The sequence below is a fragment of the Rhipicephalus microplus genome, chromosome 10 (assembly GCF_043290135.1).
Source record: "Rhipicephalus microplus isolate Deutch F79 chromosome 10, USDA_Rmic, whole genome shotgun sequence".
Classification (NCBI taxonomy): Eukaryota; Metazoa; Arthropoda; class Arachnida; order Ixodida; family Ixodidae; genus Rhipicephalus; species Rhipicephalus microplus.
This window is the reverse complement of record NC_134709.1, coordinates 70,020,944-70,038,860: the sequence shown is the minus strand read 5'-3', so window position 1 is coordinate 70,038,860 and position 17,917 is coordinate 70,020,944. Positions and strand designations below refer to the sequence as shown.

Genomic DNA, 17,917 nt, shown 5'->3' with positions numbered 1-17,917 from the left:
GTATTCGTGCTGCAACATAATGATGCTTGAGCGTTCTGCGAGCTTTGACTCATGAAAGTGTTCCTTGAGCCTTCTGCTAGCTTTTACTCACTGAATGTGTAGTGCTGATAAGCATTGGTAAACATACTCACTTATGAGCCAACTCACACAGGCTCACCCGGACTCCGATCAAGCCGTCAGTCATGGGCTCAGTGAGTCCGCGTAAGACATATTTTGGCGGGTGTGATTCCTAGTGAGTACGACTGAGAAGAATTGGAGTGCAGGTGAAGAAAAGTTTTATGAGTGCGAGTACGATTGAGCCTTACAGGAGCGCTGCAACACTTTTTGAGCAAGGACAGAAAGCACTGCCGATCGGTAGTAGAGGCTCCCTAAAACACGTGACCCAAATATAATAGCGCAGCACGCGTCCTGAAATTCATAATATATTATAAAAGTCAGCTAAAAATAATTCTCTGTTCTCTGGACAAATCACGGAATGAAGCCCAGTAAGCACATCTATCAGCCATTAGCTGATTTCAACATGGCGCGCTCAGTTGTTACAGAGGTCACCGCGAGACACCGTCACTTGTCCACGCGTGTGCGCGCGATCGCACTGAAAAAGCCACGTATTCGAAAAAAAAAAGAAATAAATGCTTCAGGTCCCGAGCCAAGAGTGACGTTTTTTGTTTGCCCCTCCCATCCCTCCCTGCTCAGTTGCAGCACTTTCGTCGGGATGAGACAAGAGAGAATGAGATTGCAGCGTGTGACAAATTATTGTAACTCCCCTCTTACTGGGCGGATTCTTAAAATTTTTGCGGCGTTCAATTATTTAGGTAATACGCTTTTCCAGTGAATTAATTCTATGGTTACTGAAAAAAAGTACTTCAGGGCCCCTTTAAGGGCGAGATATATATTATGAGTGTGCCTTAGTGAGCTCTAAATACTTTGCCAACAATTCGTCTTATCTACTCAACCTCAACATTCCTGTGACCCTTATGTAGGCTCACATTCATATTATTCGTCTACTCACACATAACTGTAGTTGCCTTCATGGACCAGCCAAACAGATGTGGGATATTTGGAGGAGTGAATGTTTTTTGACCCCCTCTTTGATTTTCGTTCTTACGAATGCCATCTAAAAAACGCCAGGAGAGCTAAAAGTCGTAGGCAGCTAGATAGATAGATAGATAGATAGATAGATAGATAGATAGATAGATAGATAGATAGATAGATAGATAGATAGATAGATAGATAGATAGATAGATAGATAGATAGATAGATAGATAGATAGATAGATAGATAGATAGATAGATAGATAGATAGATAGATAGATAGATAGATAGATAGATAGATACGCTCAAAGTTGCCGAAGCTCGCTAAGAAATGCTTCGTATTTAAACTATCTTATGTGAATCATCACTTTTGGACACCGCAAGTTGGCTTTGATGTTGATGGGGTTCAAGAAAGTTCGAAGGTTACCTCAATAGCTGCCTAGTAGTTGTTTTGAAAACGTTAGTCTGTTCGCGATATGGGACTTGATACTGACATATCACTCGCTTTGTGGGTACCTGAATTCAAGGATATGAAATAAATATCAGGAAAGCACAAGAGTGCGATTTACCATCTTTCTAAAGATCGTTATAAGCACACACCGCATTTGCTGCCATGCGTGTTTCATTTTCCTTGTTGTACAACCCTCAATTCAAGTAACAAGGTTGTTGCAATTCCTTCACGGCTCCTTTTAAATTAGAAGCATTTCTTAGCGAACTTCAGCGACATTGAGCGTATCTATCTATCTATCTATCTATCTATCTATCTATCTATCTATCTATCTATCTATCTATCTATCTATCTATCTATCTAGCCGCCTACAACTTTTAGCTCTCCTGGCCGTTTCGACAATGGTATCGATACAAACTTGGTATGGCATAACATGACTGTATGAAGAACTTACTTGACTAGTCATAACATGAAAATCGTGACACATGTGTCATGAATGTCATGATTTACATGTCATGCTCCTGCAGCTTTTGCGGTGGTGTTCTTCACATGGCATGTTGCAAAACTGGCATAGTATATGAGATGATTGCATGGCGAACACAAGCGAAACACCCTAACATGAAAATCACGACATGCCTGTCATATAACAACATGACTGCATGCCGCGCTCATGGTGCGCTCGCGGCCATTTTGCTAGCGTCACTTATACCAAATTGGGTGTTACGGTACGTGATTGAATGAAGAAGAAATGTAACTGGTGCAAACATGGTAATGATGAGATGCGCGCGTCATGTAACAACATGACTACATGCTACGCTCATGATGCGCTCGCGGCCGTCTTGCTAGTTTCACGTGTACCAAACTCGGTATTACGTGACACGAACGAATGACATAGGTAAATGACACATGATAATGACGACATGCATGTCATGAAACAACATGACTATATGTATACATGCCACACTGATGATGCGCTCAAGCCCATTTTGCTCGCTTCACATAATCGAAGTTTGGTAATACGTGACGCCAATGAATGACAAAGGTATGTGACTGGTTCAGATATGATAATCATGAGATGCATGTCAAGTGAAAACATGACTACATGCCGCAGTCAAGGCACCAATACATTTCGACGTGACGCGGTTCGCGTGCTCACCGGCATTCTTTTCGTCGCGTCACGCCGGCGTTGCCATGCAGGTGCCGTTGCTGCCATGTACTCGCAGGCGCGCGCCGCGCTGCGTAGCTACGACGCATGCGCGTTTCAGCGTGTTCGCCGTCCCTTCGCCACGAAAAGAGGGAGACGCAGTGTTTTCTGGGTAACGCATCGGCGCTAAATGCAGCATGTCGCATTTCGTGCCAGTTGCCGTTGGGCCACGCCGACGTACGCTGGTCGTGCCTGTCGCGCCTGGCGTCAGACTATACTATAGTGCCTAGATTATTCCAGGCACTATAGTCAGACTATAGAGTGCTCGCGTTTTGCTAACATAGCGTCGCTGTGCCGAGCGTGCGCGCGCGTCAACGCTACATTGGAGTATATTGGGCCCTTCAGGATGCACTCACGGCCGTTTAGCTAGCTCCACATATACGAACTTTGGTGTTACGTGACTTCAATGGATGACGAAAGTATGTGACTGGTGCAAACATAATAATCCTCACACGCGTGTCATGTAAGAACATGACAACATACCACGCTTATAGCTTGCTCACGGCTGTTTCGCTAGCTCCGCATATACTAAATGTGGTATCACGTGATCTGAAAAGATGGCAAAGGAAAATGACACATCGAAACATAATAATCATCACATGGAAGTCATGTACGGCATCATTTACCTCCACATCGTAACGTTCTACTGACTTCAAAGTGACATATAAACCTTTATCATTCGTGTTTCCCACATCATCGATTCCCACTGTATTTGGGATCTGCCAGTTGTTTTTTTTTCCGGTCAGGTCGCACTGGGCTGGCTTTCCGTGCTCCGCCTGGGCGACGAAGTAACAGCAGTGGGTTCACCGTTCCTGTCCGTAACTGTAGCAAACCGGATATTTTAAAAAAGTTCCCGATTATTACAACAAATGTTGTCTGTTTTGAAGATAATGGAAGCCAGCTGTGGTGCTCCGAGGACACGATTGCACCAAAAGAATACCTCTTTATCTTGTTATTCGAGCGCCACGAAGATCACATTAAGTGCGCACAATACTACAAGGGCTAGAGCAACACGGGAAGAAAAAGGTATAAAATCTAACACAAGAAGCAAGTTAGAAATAGAAAGAAAAGAAAGTAAAAAAAACAGGAAAAAACAGAAATACATAAAATAAAGAAGAAAAATGCAGGAAACTAGAAAAAAGGAGCGACAGAAAAGGAAAACTGAGAATAAAGGAAGAAGGCTGTTCAGCTCTGCACTCGCCCTTCCTTCATGCTTGACACCACGAGCGCGAAACCGCCTTGCTTTTTCCTTATTCTTTGAATAGGTTCTTGGTATGGCAGACACCTCCACATGCGACTTCTGCGGAGCTGAAGAGACCATCGAACACGTCCTGTGCAGCTGCGCTTGCTACGACACACAGCGATGCCAGCTCCGGATGGTTTTGAATCAACTTGACCCCGGACCATTTTGTGTACAGAAGATACTAGGACCTTGGGCATCTGCCTCAGTTGCGCAGAAAGCAACTAAAGCACTGCTACTTTACCTAAAGTCAACAAACCTGAGCGACCACCTGTAGACTGTGTGTGCTTCCGAGTGTGCTCGTGATTGTGTGTACCTTCTCATCTCTCTGCAACCTCTTTTCTCCCCTTTATCCTTTCCCCAGTGCAGGGTAGCAAACCGGATGCGCGTCTGGTTAACCTCCCTGCCTTTCCTTGAATCTTTATCTTTCTCTCTCTCTTGAATAGGTTCAATTGCTGCGTATTGCTACAAAAAGTAGCATGAAATAGCTTTTAAACTAAAAATATAAGACGAAACACATTGTCAGCGCCACAACGCACGATTCAGCAATAACAGCTAGTTCCCATGTTTCTTGTAATTTTTTGTTTGACTCTTTTTGTGCACTTTTGGCCAGCGAGCTACAGCAGTATATCGATCAGTCGGTGAAAGAGTTTTGCTTTGTAAGAATCTTGGAGCCTACTAGTCATGTTTTTGTGGAATCTTTTGCTGATAATGCCGCCAAGCTGATGCTCAGTATGAATTTTTTTTTGTTATTTCGCATTTCACGTGTTCATGTGTGACAATGCGCTACTAACGAAGCTAGTTTAAAGAATGAACATTGAAGAAAGCTGATTGAGCTTTAGCAAGTCATACTAGAAATAGATGGCATTAGGTTATTGATTGTTGAGTAGCCAGTTAGATATCCTGCTTATTGTTTTCGTTAATTGAATTCCAATGTTGTCCTTATTCGTTTAGGAATTACCTTTGTAAATAGCTTGTATACAATGGAGAGGAAGCTTCGGCCCGTAATTTTTCAGGTTCTTGTCGTTTACATTTTTATAAACCAAAATATTGTTGCTTTTCTTCCAAGATTCAGGCACCTTCCACGTCAGAAGGCACTTCATAAACAGGTTGACTAGCTTTTATAACCCAATCTCTCCTCTGTCTTTCAGCAGACCAAATTTTACCTGATTGTCATCACCAGCTTTGTCTCTTTGCATTCCCTCCAAGGCTTTACTGACTTCTTCTGCCATTACTGTTGGGATTTCATCTGGGCTACTGTTCGTTCTTGCGTTATGATCGTGGTTGTGCCGGCTACTGCACAGATCTCTCGACTCCTCCGCTACTTTACGTATCTTACACATATTCGAAGTTGTTTTGCCTCCATTAGTTCATTGTTCATACATCTGGTTATTGCCTATCCCAATTAGAATTCCCCTTCTCTAATTTGACGCCTCATCTGTTTTTGGGACCTTGTTCAATTCTCTCTATCTTATAGCTTCTTACGTTGGCTACTATACACTTATTAAACAACTTCGAAAGATCTGCTAGTTCAATTTTGCCTGTTGCGTTTGAGGGTATGAAGCTTTGACATTACGCAATTCGCAATGCGTAACGGTAAATCGTAAAACTCTGAAGCACAACAGACAAGATAGAACTGCTATGCGACCCCTGCTTAAGGATCTCCCTACAGCTTTCACTGTAAAAGTAAAACACTCATAGTGATGGCGTAACAACAAAAGTTACATAAGGTATAGATAGATCATGAAGCCGAAGGAGCAATAGAAGAAATGAAAAACGTGGAAGGTCAATCAGATGCACATACCACTTGGGCATTTATATTCATTAGGCCGATTAAGGCAAAAAAAGAAAAGGAGAAAAAACGCAGCGTACAAAAATTGATGAAACTTTAAGCGATGCTGCAGCGTTCCACAATATGGTTGCAGATGTGCACTACGTACCTAGCTTCATGCCACTGGGACTTCCACAACGTGGACTAACCTGCCTTAGTTGTGCCCGTGATTTTCTTGGTCATCTGCTTTATGCCTAGTTCACACTGAAACATCCGCTTTCTACAGCGACCGAAATTCCCCTGCCGCCGAAACGCAGCGTCGTTCGCACTGGATGCGCCCCGCGCCGCCGAATATGCCATCTACTACGGGGCGAACGCGGGATGGATGCGCTGTCACCCGGTTGTTGTCGCGGCTTGCAAACGCTACTACGCTATCCGGTGGTGTATACTTCGACAATTCTCGTACGCAAGAAGCAAGAAAAGACAGTACTGCTTACTTTGCTGGCAAGTGGCTGTCTTGTAACGCACGAAGAGCAGAAAAACCACCGACGCCAGCGGCGTCGGTGGGTTTGTTTTGCTCTGCAAGACTGCAACAAGCTCGGACACGCCAACAGCAAGCTCGGTCACCTCTTTCACGAAATACGGAGGCGAAGTAGGCAAAGAGTATGTTAAACTCCCGTTGGTTTCAACATTCAGTTACGTGCACTGCGGCATAACAAGTGAGTAGGGCTTGGTCGCCATTTTTTCGAAATTTCTTGACTAGCGCTCCTATTGGTCCACGGTGATTGATTCGGCGGCAGACGCCGCAAAAATCGGTCCGAGAGCGATCGGCGCGGAGAGGGCCCTTTCGGCGGAACTCGCCGCCGCCGAACCGAATTCTGAGCACTTTCGGCGGCCGGAATGCTCAGTGTGAACGCGGGCTTACTGAGGTCGTTGATGATTCTGGTCGTTGTGGCATCGGCATTAAAGACTATGTGTAATTCCCTGCAACTGTGTGTTTTAGTGCATTTGGTTTCGTACCAACTGGGAATGGTCTGGTTGAGAAGGAACTTGGTGAAGCAAGCCTAAATTTGGCAAATTCATTTTTACACTGCAATAATTTAGCCCACTAAAGAATACTGTATTATGAATAAGTCCAAGTGGTTCAAAAAATTCTATTAGTTCCTTTCATTTTTTTCTTTTTTTGTGTGCCGATTTTCCATAGTCTGTTACATATTCACAGCATATCCACGGAGTGAATGACGATGAGTTGGGCAAAGGGTTCGTCAGACCATCCGCGCTTCCATTCGTGCGACCGTCCATGCGTCCGTCCATGTGTTTGTTCGCATGTGCCTCCATCCGTCTGGTTGTCTGTCTGTCCATCCTTGCGTCCGTCCGTGCGCCTAGAGAACGCTCCAAGTACCACCATCTCGCATCTTTCCATCAAATATTCATCATATAGAAGTACTGCCATTCAGCGGACATTCCAAGGACTAAGCGAGAGGTGGGTACCTACCACCACCACGACGATGACGGCCACTACTACTACTACTACTACTACTACTACTACTACTACTACTACTACTACTTCTACTACTACTACTACTACTACATACATCGCGGACACACGACCCACGTCTGAAAGAGCTTCGCCCCTAAAACAAAATCAATTTTCCTTTTGCCTTGCATAGTCCTTAATTGTTCTTCAATTAACCAGAAAGAGCCAGAACAGAGGAACAAGCAAGCAAGCAAGCTGCAGATGTCTAGCGTTTTGTTTTATGAACTTTGGCACTGGCACCGGCAAGAGAGCATCTTGCCAAAAGAGCCCAAAGTGACGCGGCGCTAGCGTGAATGAAACGCCCTCAGGCCACGCTGCGGAGCGTATGTGTTTAGCTTGCTGACCACTGTAGATGATTAATAATTTTCTCTTACTATATTGTTGCAATGAAACACACGCAAAGACGCGTTAACCTTTTGCACTAGCCGTATTGTAATAACGAGATATTTCATTCATTCATTCATTTAAACTTCATTATTTCATTTATTCTTTGTCACGTCTATCAGTGTTTTTTTTTCCTCATTAAACTGGTCGTTTCATTTGTAGGGAGCTGTAGCAACTAATAAAACTGCGTCAATCCAGGTATTTGTGTTCTACTGCAGTCGTTCAGTTAAACGATCAAATCAAAACTTATTACTTCACAGAGGTACGTTTCCTTGTGGATGCTATGAGTAAAGCTGTTTTTATAGGCAGCAGAACACTGCTGTATAACCAGGCTTGGCAAGAAGGATTCTGACCATAGCTTAATGTAAGAGTGAAATTTCTGCACTTGGCTTCATTGACGGTAGACCAACAAAATATTACCTGGTTGGAAATATTTGTATCTTTGTCATGCTTTAAAACCCCCGCCCCACGTCTTCAACAAACTTCAACGTACCATCATTTCATTATTCTGCTCTCACGACGCCGAATTGTAATCTCGTCCGGAGCTGGCTGAACGGAGAGATCAAGGTGTGATGAAGTTCTTTAGGATAAATAGAGTGCTATGAGGAAGTCGCATCGGCGACAGCAATGCTCCGAATAGAAATGGCGAGGCCACTTTCTGTTTTTCTCACTTGCAAACAACAAACAGTCCAAACAACAAAGGCACATAAAACACACAACTCACGCTAATGGTAACAAAACATCTTACAATCTTTCTTAGAAGCTGTAAGCGGTCACAAAAACAAGCCTAGTCCAAACATAACCGAAACAGCCTCACCAGTGAGTACTACAACTGAGCCGTCAGGGATGTCTACAGCGAGTAGAGATGAGAAGGGGTATGCCGTCGTCTGAGAAATCCGGCGAAGAGCAGGACGACGCTCAGGCACGACGGTTTAGGCATGACGGAGCAGGTAGGTGCCGAAGACTGGGCCAATGAAGTCAGGCAGTCTTCTCCTCTGACACGTGGACCACGGACCACAGCCAAGCACTCGGAACGAACCACAACCGTGACCTGGTAGCTGCAGTAGCTTTCCGCTGTTTCCATGTGCCATCGAACGCTACGGTCAAGCGAAGCTGGCCTCTCCGACTCTACCTACCTCAGCCAGGCACTCAAGGCAAACCACGACCATGGCACTGGCGAACTGCTTCGTCCTGCTGCCACCCGAATGAACACCACTTTGCCAACTCCGTGTACCTCCTCGGGTAGACTCTTCGGCTTCTCATTGGAGCTGTTTGGGTTGCCGTGTTCACAAGTAACTGCCCCCTGAAATCTCCGAGGTAACTGCTGATCAGCCCACTTTCTTTTTATGTTGTTGACGTAGCGCCCTCGTGCCGATTTTCCTCGTCATCTTCACCCTGTTTGTGTTTGCGCCTGCACTGCTTGTCTCCTTACTTTCAGTGTAGTTGACTATACCGAGGCGTTTAAATCGCGCACTGCACTCATCACACAAAACATTCCTTGCGACTTCTACTTTTGGCCTCCACATATTTTGAATTTTAAGCGTTGATGGTACGCCCGCTCAAACACTAGCTCGCTACCATCAGGGACAATTATTTCGTATATTTTTACCAGATAGCCACATTAACCGTGTTCCCGACCAGTGAATCGTTCTCTTTGTATTGATACATAATTGACATTTCCACGACGTTGAGAAGCTACGTGCCCAGAAATGAAGGTCACCGAATCTAAACTGTTAGAGTAGCCGCCCTTTTACGATCCTTGGTGCCCGAGCATCGTCAAACTATAATGAACCGTCCAGGAAACGAATAGCAGTAGCTGTGTTTAGCGGTTGGGCTGGGGCTTGCCCCCTACTCGAGATCGGTTGCAGTTATGGCAGGTGGTTCGCACTTCCACTTGCCCAAATTGCGTCATGGTAGAGACCAATCGACAAGTGACGATTGAATCTGTGGTCTCACGCCTTTTGTCGCGTGAGGTCCATGCTGGTTTTCGAGGACAGGGAGTGCGAACATTCCTGTCCGGCTGCCGATTTTCACGTGGGCACTTCTCGGATTCTTTAATAGTTTTGGAGCTGCTCAGCCTTATGCGGAAGCACTGCAAGGCCATGGCTGGGAATTGCCCCCGGTATGCCATTTGGCTGGTACTCGGGCAAATGAGACGAGAAATTCTCACGTTCTTCTCTGAGGAGCTTTTCTTCTTAGCGGAGCGCGAGTTCTTGCGGCATTGGCTGTGCCCTTTCGTCTATGTAAAACACGATAGCGTACAACGCGTTTTTTGACCCACTTCATGCTAAACAGCACCCGTCCACTATTTGTTCATGCTTCGTTTGTAACAAACTGTGTTTATTTGTATCTATTGTATCGTTGTATCGTTGTATGAATTTCGTCATGACATCCCATTGTCCTCTCTTGTACACGCATGCCACATCTGTCATGTAATTTGGAGTAATGGTTTTTTCACTACGAGATAGTCTTGTTTTTCATGGCACGTATATGTGCCGATGACTATGGGCTCCTTAGTCATACAATGTTATGCAATTTTTGTTTTGGTACATAGTGCAAACAAAATTTTTCCAAAAAGTTCTGTGCCGACACTTATGTCCGGATACGTGCGCACTTCGTCAAGAATTCATGTGGGTCGGCTTTCTGCTTCCCCATACGAGAGTACCAAGTACTCTGAATCTTGAAACACTTATTTTAAACACACAACATGCTTCAAATTGTCGAACGTCTGTTTTAAACACTCCCAAGTGTTATTCGTGCAACGTACCGCGAGTATTTTACACTAATAGGGCCGGCCTACTGCTCTCCCATGGTTGAGCACCAAGTACTCTGGATCATTAAACATGCAAGTTTTGTGTATTCAAAATTTAAAACTCATGTTTCCATGAAATACTAGGTACAAAGCGGCACATTGCAGTGTCCTGAGACGTGGAAGGATATTGCCTTGCGTCACGCAAAAATCCCCAAGCAACCGTCTTTGACAAGGTGCATTCCGAAACACGTTCTTTTTTTGTCAAGGCTCGGCGAATGAATGCGTAAAAATAAGAGAAATAATTATCTTATGTACTTTTACTTACGCTGCAACAGATTCTCGTTGAGCATTGTGCGAGCTTTGTCTCTTCGAAAGTGCGGGGCTAGCAGACATAGTTCGACATACTCACTCACGGCATGAGTCAACGCACTCAGGCTCATCCAGCTTCAAATCGAGCCGTAAGTCATAGTGTGAGTCCGTATTAGTAATATTATTGTGGTGGGTTTGAGTCCCAGTGACTACGATTGAGAAACATTTCAGTGAATCTGAAAACGAGCGAGTCCGCTTTAGAAAACGTTTGATGACTGTGACTTCGAGTGACCTTTAAGGGCGAGGTATATTTCATGAGGGAATTTCAGGGAGCTTCACATTGTTTTGTCGACGTCTCGCTTTATCTACTGAACTTCAGCCTTACTATCAGCCTTATCGCGATTCACGTTTAAATTATTTGTTTATACTGACACTTCAGTGTGGTAGCATTCCAAGAGCAGCCTAATGTCAGTGGAACAGATTTGAGCGTTTCAGAGGAGAGAATATTTTTTTACACTCTTTCTCAAGATCTTTCAAACAAATGCCTTGTAAAAACATCTTATCTGAGACATCACTTTCTATAAAAATGTTTCACTAAATTTTCAAGCACTGATAGCTTGTATAAAAGAATGGACATTAAAAGTACCATGTAGAGCACTGATTATGCAAGAAATAAAGATTCTCTGTATTAGAAACACAGATAATTTTGCCAGCGTTATATCACTGGCATGATATTCTGTAAAGATTTGAGAATAAAACTAAACAGTTTCAAAAAAGCGTAGAAAATCTTGAAAATAAAAAGAACAGAAAGAAATGTGAAATGTGCCAGTGAACATAATAAATGTATTGATTGTTCGAGTGACATATTGGTCAGGATTTTTATGTGAATTGTTATATTTTTAGAACCTTAAGATAAGGTCAATTTGGGACAGTTAATTGACTAGTGCCTTTACCCCGAGAGTAAGTTTTGAAGGTACGGGCACTGGCCCTAACATGTGGCGCAACGCTAATTGGTCGTTGCATATCATGTCCGTTTGTCGTTCAGAGACTTGCCACTTGTAGCAGCACGCGGGGTCAATATGTTTTAATGTGCTCCACCGTCTACACGCTGCCACAGTTATCACAACATGGACAGCTTCACAGAAACAGCCAATTGTCAGCTAACGGACTCATGAGTCGACACACTCAGGCTCGGGTGAGTGTAAGTCGGGTGAGGAAAGCATGGGTCAGAGTAAGTCTGCGTGAGTGAGACCAAGGGGTGAGGTACGTTTGATGAGTTTGTCTAACTGAGCTGTAAAGTTTTTGCCACCCTGTTCGGGTAAATTGGAAAGTCAAGAATACTGGAAATGCAACCACTTGATGCAGGGTGTCCCAAGACTTATCCATAGAACGGTGTGTTCAGTCCAGCTCGGCCCTTAGCCCTACCGAACAAAATTCTTACATTTGTACCTAGTTCTAAAACTATGCACAAATAGTAATGTTGAATGTATGTACATAGCAGAACCATATGCGAGCAACCATTGCTCTCGAGAACGGTGCTCTAAATGCATATAGCGAACCCCGTGGTCTGATTTCTATACTCGTGGAGTATGCCCAAGTCATAGAAAAATGTTTGTTGAACACGGAAAACACGTTATTACTATGAACCTAGCAAACTTATCACGTCCAGGGTTCTGATAGGCAATTGAAAAGACTGACACCTCATATACGACCTATCTGCTATAGTTGAGCGAAATGCATCACGATCCGCTAAACTAATAATGCTGTATCAGGCTTGTCTTGCCGCGTATTCCACGTGTTGCGCACTACGCACAACTAATAAAAGTGTCTGAAATGCTTGGACTTGCCAGCATGGCTCATAGTGTATCTTCGACGTACGAAGTGCAGTAGCTTCGTGACTGCTGCGATCATATGGAATGCAAAGACTCACACGTTCTAGTACTTGCACCACCTTACTGCTCTAGAGTGCGTCGTACTCCAAATCATCGAAGGGGACTCGCTCCCTGGATTTCGTCGATGATTTCGTTGCTCGCTGGATCTCCGACGACAGCACAGCTCTGGCCGACTGGGCTTGCCCTACGCCACCTCCTGACGCCGATCTCCGACGACAGTGCAGCTCTGGCCGACTGGACTCGCCCTACGCCATCTCCTAACGCCGACAAGAGCTCTCGTTGAGTGGTGTCAGTATTATCATGTTTATCATGTAGATCTCTCATTGAGTGGTGTCAGATTATCAGCATTATCATGTAATACTGACGCTTGTCAGTATTATCATGTTTGCACCAGTCATATATTTTCGTCATTCATAGACGTCACGTAACACGACATTTGGTACATGTGGAGCTAGCGAAATAGCCGTGAGCGCATCATGAAGGGCCCAATACACTCCAATGCAGTGTTGACGCGTGCGCACGCTGGGCACAGTGACGCTACGTTAGCAAAACGCGAACACTCTATGGTCTGACGCCAGGCGCGACCAGTGTCCGTCGGCGCAGACCGAAGGAAACCGGCGCGAAATGCGACAGGAAGCATTTCCCGCGGATGCGTTACACAGACACTACAGTGTCTTCCTCTTTTCGTGACGGGGGGACGCCGGACGCGCTGAAATGCGCATGCGTCAAAGCAACGCAGCGCGGCGCGCGCCTGCGAGTATATGGCAGGACCGGCGCCTTGCGTGGCAACGTCGGCGTGACGAAATGAACGTCGGCGAGCATGCGCACCACGTCACGTCGAAATGTATTGGCGCCTTGACTGTGGAGTGTAGTTATGGTCTCAAACGTGACGCATCTCATGATTATCATGTCTGCACCAGTCACATACCTTCATCCTTCATTGACGTCACGTGATACCGAATTTGACGTATGTGAAGCTTGCGAAAGGGCCGCGTGCGCATCAAGAGTGTTGCATGCAGTCACGTTCTTACATGACACGCATGTCAGGATTATTTTGTTTGGATGTGTCATTTAGCTATGTCGTCCCTTTGCATCATGAACGTAACATGTAATCATGTTGCTACATGACACACATCTGGTGTTTATCATGTTTGCACCAGTATCATACCTTCGTCCTCCATTCACGTCAAGTAATACCAAATTTGGTATATGTGAAGCTAGCGAAACGACCGCCAGTGCATCATGAGCGTGGCATGCAATCATGTCGTTATATGACACCCATTTCATAATTATTATGTTTGCGCCAGTCACATGCCTTCATCAGTCATTCACGTACCGTAATACCAAATTTGGTATATGTGACTCTAGCGAAATGGTCGCGACCACATCATAAGCGTGGCATGTAGTCATGTTGCTACATGACACGCATGTCATGATTTCCATCTTAGGGTCTATCGCTTGTGTTCGCCATCCAATAATGTCATACCATAGAAGTCTTGCAACATGCCATGTGAACAAAACTACCGCAAAAGCAGTGGGACGATGAAATGTAAATCAGGACATTCATGACAAAGATGTCATGATTTTCATGTTATGACAAGTCAAATATGTTTTCCACAAAGTTATGTTATGTCATACCAACTTTCGTATTGATATCATGATCAAAACGGCCAGGAGAGCTAAATGTCGTAGGTGGCTAGATAGATAGATAGATAGATAGATAGATAGATAGATAGATAGATAGATAGATAGATAGATAGATAGATAGATAGATAGATAGATAGATAGATAGATAGATAGATAGATAGATAGATAGATAGATAGATAGATAGATAGATAGATAGATAGATAGATAGATAGATAGATAGATAGATAGATAGATAGATAGATAGATAGATAGATAGCACCGGTGCGTGCTGCGAACTTCGCTCTGGACATGAGTATAGTGGGGGCCAATTTTATCTCACAGTGCGCCCAGAAACACGAAAACGTGCGTTTACGAGAGCATGAGCAGACGTTATTAGTTGCTGCAATCACGTCTCTTTTGGCAGCTCATTGTAGATCATGTGGGTATGGGCCCCACTTGCGCAAAACGGCTGTAAAATACAGACGTGTTGATCAGCGCACGCGTTTACTAGCAGAAGCAATTTCATTAGATCCAAAATGACAAGTGCACAAGCCATCTACCCATGAAGCTTTAGGATGAATATACCCACCTATTATACATGACCTGAATCATGTTGTGTTGTAACACATGAACGCATGCGCACAGTTTTGATGAGGCATTTTTTTGTATATACGTTCTTTCCTTTTCCAAATAAATTTCAGTTGTGAATTCAGCGCTGTGTTCCTTCTCTTTTCAAATCCAATTCTTTGCGCTGTAAAATATTTTACGATGAACGAGAAAGGTCAAAGAAGACCATAACTTTCTCGTCTTTCCTGTATCGCACTGTTTGGTAGTATGAATATCTACCAAGAAGCTCAAGTTCATGTACTTTTCTAACGTATACTTCAAACGAATGATAATGACGCGACTACAGTGATGAAAAATTGAGAAATAGACGCAAGACGCGTGAAAGGTAATGCCATCAACGACCAATCAGAGAGTAAATATTCAGTTCACAAAAACGTAAGTATGAAGAGTGTAGCCAGACCATTCTGTTTGTTAGAAGGTCTGATGGTTCCTTACACGCTTTCGTGTGCGTATTCGTATGTCTGCACGTATACAGTATACAAACTGGCAAACGTTTTCGGCAGATGGTGCTGAATACCATCTCTATACAACTATAAGAAATAGCAGCAAGAAAACACATCAAACACAGATGTTCAGAAACATCACAATAAAACGGAAGATTATTTATTCGTTCTCGTCTTTATTTTATTCACATTAAATTTGATGGTAACGTTTCTGCGGTCAATTTTGAGTACAGTCTTCTAATACACAGCACATCGTCTGGCTTCAGACCGGTGGCTAAGTTGGTTCGGCAAGTGCTTTACTCCTAGGAAACGCAGAAAAAACTTTAATAGGACGCATCAATTTGAAACTGCGCAGACGTGCACAGCTCTAGCACTGCGCCGAAGCCAGCGTTTGCTTTGCAGTATAGGCTTCGACAAGGAGAAGGTGCCATTCGTTCGCGCCCATTGCCTCGGGCTACGCCGAAAGCCAATCTCGTGATTGGCGAAGAGCGCACGAAAATAAAAAAAGTGAAACGATTGAAGCCTTTTTTTTCACGCTTTCGTGCGCCTAACTCTGTCCATTCCTTTTCCTTCTTACCTCGGCACCCCTTCGTTCTATTTGCAGAACATTTCGAGACTTCCGAAGAAGGACTGGTAATCACAACTTCGGGCATCGTGATGTCGTTACCGAGGAAGCCGACATCATCGTACAGCGATGAACTGAACGGTCTGTACTTTCTTGTACCGCTGTTCGCCGCGTTGGTACAGCGGCAAAAGCACTGGGCTGCTTACCCGAAAGTGGCGGGTCTGATCCTCGCTATGGCAGCGAATTCTATTGGAGCTGTGATTCTAGAAGCCCATGCATTGTGTAGCATTACTACACGTTGAATAACACCAGATGGTTGAAATCTCTGAAGCTTCCCACAGGGGCGCACTTGATAATAGCGTGAATTTAGCTTATAAGCTCCAGTTGATAAGTTTTCTCTTCGCTTTCTTTGTCAATTTAGTACTTGAAAGATTCAGAGCTGCTCAGAGGTTTCGGCCTAGATGTCATTGAAGCGTATGGTTATGTGCAGTACTCACGGATTGAAACGGGGTAATTTAGTGATAAGTAAGTCACATTCTTTCCATTCCAACGCCTTTAGTTTTTGTCAGTTCGGTGCCATTTTGACTGGAACGCGTACATCAACGCCAACAACACATACGTCAGAGACAACATAACGATTGATTGATTGATTTGTGGGGTTTAACGTCCCAAAACCACCATTTCATTATGAGAGACGCCTTAGTGGAGGACTCTGGAAATTTTGACCACCTGGGGTTCTTTAACGTGCACCCAAATCTAAATACACGGGCCTACAACATTTCCGCCTCCATCGGAAATGAAGCCGCCACAGCCGGGAATTGAACCCGCGACCTGCGGGTCAGCAGCCGAGTGCCTTAGCCACTAGACCACCGCGGCGGGGCAAAAAGGTGCCATCAGCACTTGGTGTTCCCAGGTGGTCTCCCTCCCTACTGAACGAGCCCAATGCTGCTTAGCTTCGGTGATCGGACGAGAACCGGTGCATTCAGCATGGTATGGCCGGTGGCGACAGCATCACGAGACACAGCGCATAGCAGTCGTTACACTGAAAAAAAATTGTGATATCTGGTTTGAATACGAGACTACTCAACACTTTGGTGCGAAACTGAAAGCGCATTTGAGCAATTTTTGTTGTGGACTACACACTATGATTCCCTATCCTGAATCGATGCTGTGGCTTTGTAGTTCCAGGCGAAATGATTTGTGGTGGTTAAACATTTACTAATTCACAGTATATTTTTTCAGGGAAATACATGCTACTGCTTAGCCATTTTAGTGGGCCCAGCTTCATAAGTTTGTAGAACAATGGATGCTTTGTCATTGATAAGATGGAAAATGGGGCGACTTTATGGCCCAGAGCCCTGTTGCAACGCGTCCGTTCCTGGCCGTTCAAAATGTCAAGTACGAGAACACGCGTCTGACGCTCCACATGCTGGTCACTTTATCGTCCTTTTCCTCTAATATTTATCAAAGTTTACAGTCCGCATTAAACTATTTATTCCAGGGCGTTCACATTGTATAGAAGATAATATTACATGAGAATAGGCACGTTTGCAAAATTTCAGTTACGCCATTCTTGTTCTAGCTTTCAAGTAAAACTCTCAGCCTTTTTTTTTATCTGTTATCCCGGCAGCAATTGCAGCGTATGCAAATACCTCGGGTTGGCTACACTATTGATCTTGTGTACAACTGCACTCCACGTGACAGTGCTGCATGCACTGGTTTATATAATGAGGGCTGCTAATAAACTTGACATCACTGGTCTGTCTGGATACTCGGCTATCTGAGTCACTTACTCACCTGAATGCGCTCGACATGTTGTCAAAAGCGGGCTGGATTCCCGTCCACTGATTCCGTGCATTCATCCTCCTGACATGGCCCTGCCGCCACCGCCGTCGCTGCTCGGCCATGACGACTACCGGTGCGGAGGGCTCCACAGGGACGTCAAATTTGTGAGTGGCTTCATTTCTAGCTGACATGGCTCAGCTGCGTTCACCATCACCGTTGGGCTTCGACAACCCCAGATCCTGTCCCACGTGGTCACTGCCATTCGAGGACTTCTTCTTCACTACCGGACTTCACGTCACTCC

The 17,917-nt window shown here is 44.6% G+C and overlaps 1 pseudogene; it reads right to left on the bottom strand.

Annotated features, from left to right (window-relative positions):
• Positions 1 to 16,718: 16,718 nt before the first annotated feature.
• LOC142774910 (5S ribosomal RNA) lies at positions 16,719 to 16,834 on the bottom strand (annotated as a pseudogene).
• Between the last annotated feature and the right edge of the window lie 1,083 nt (positions 16,835 to 17,917).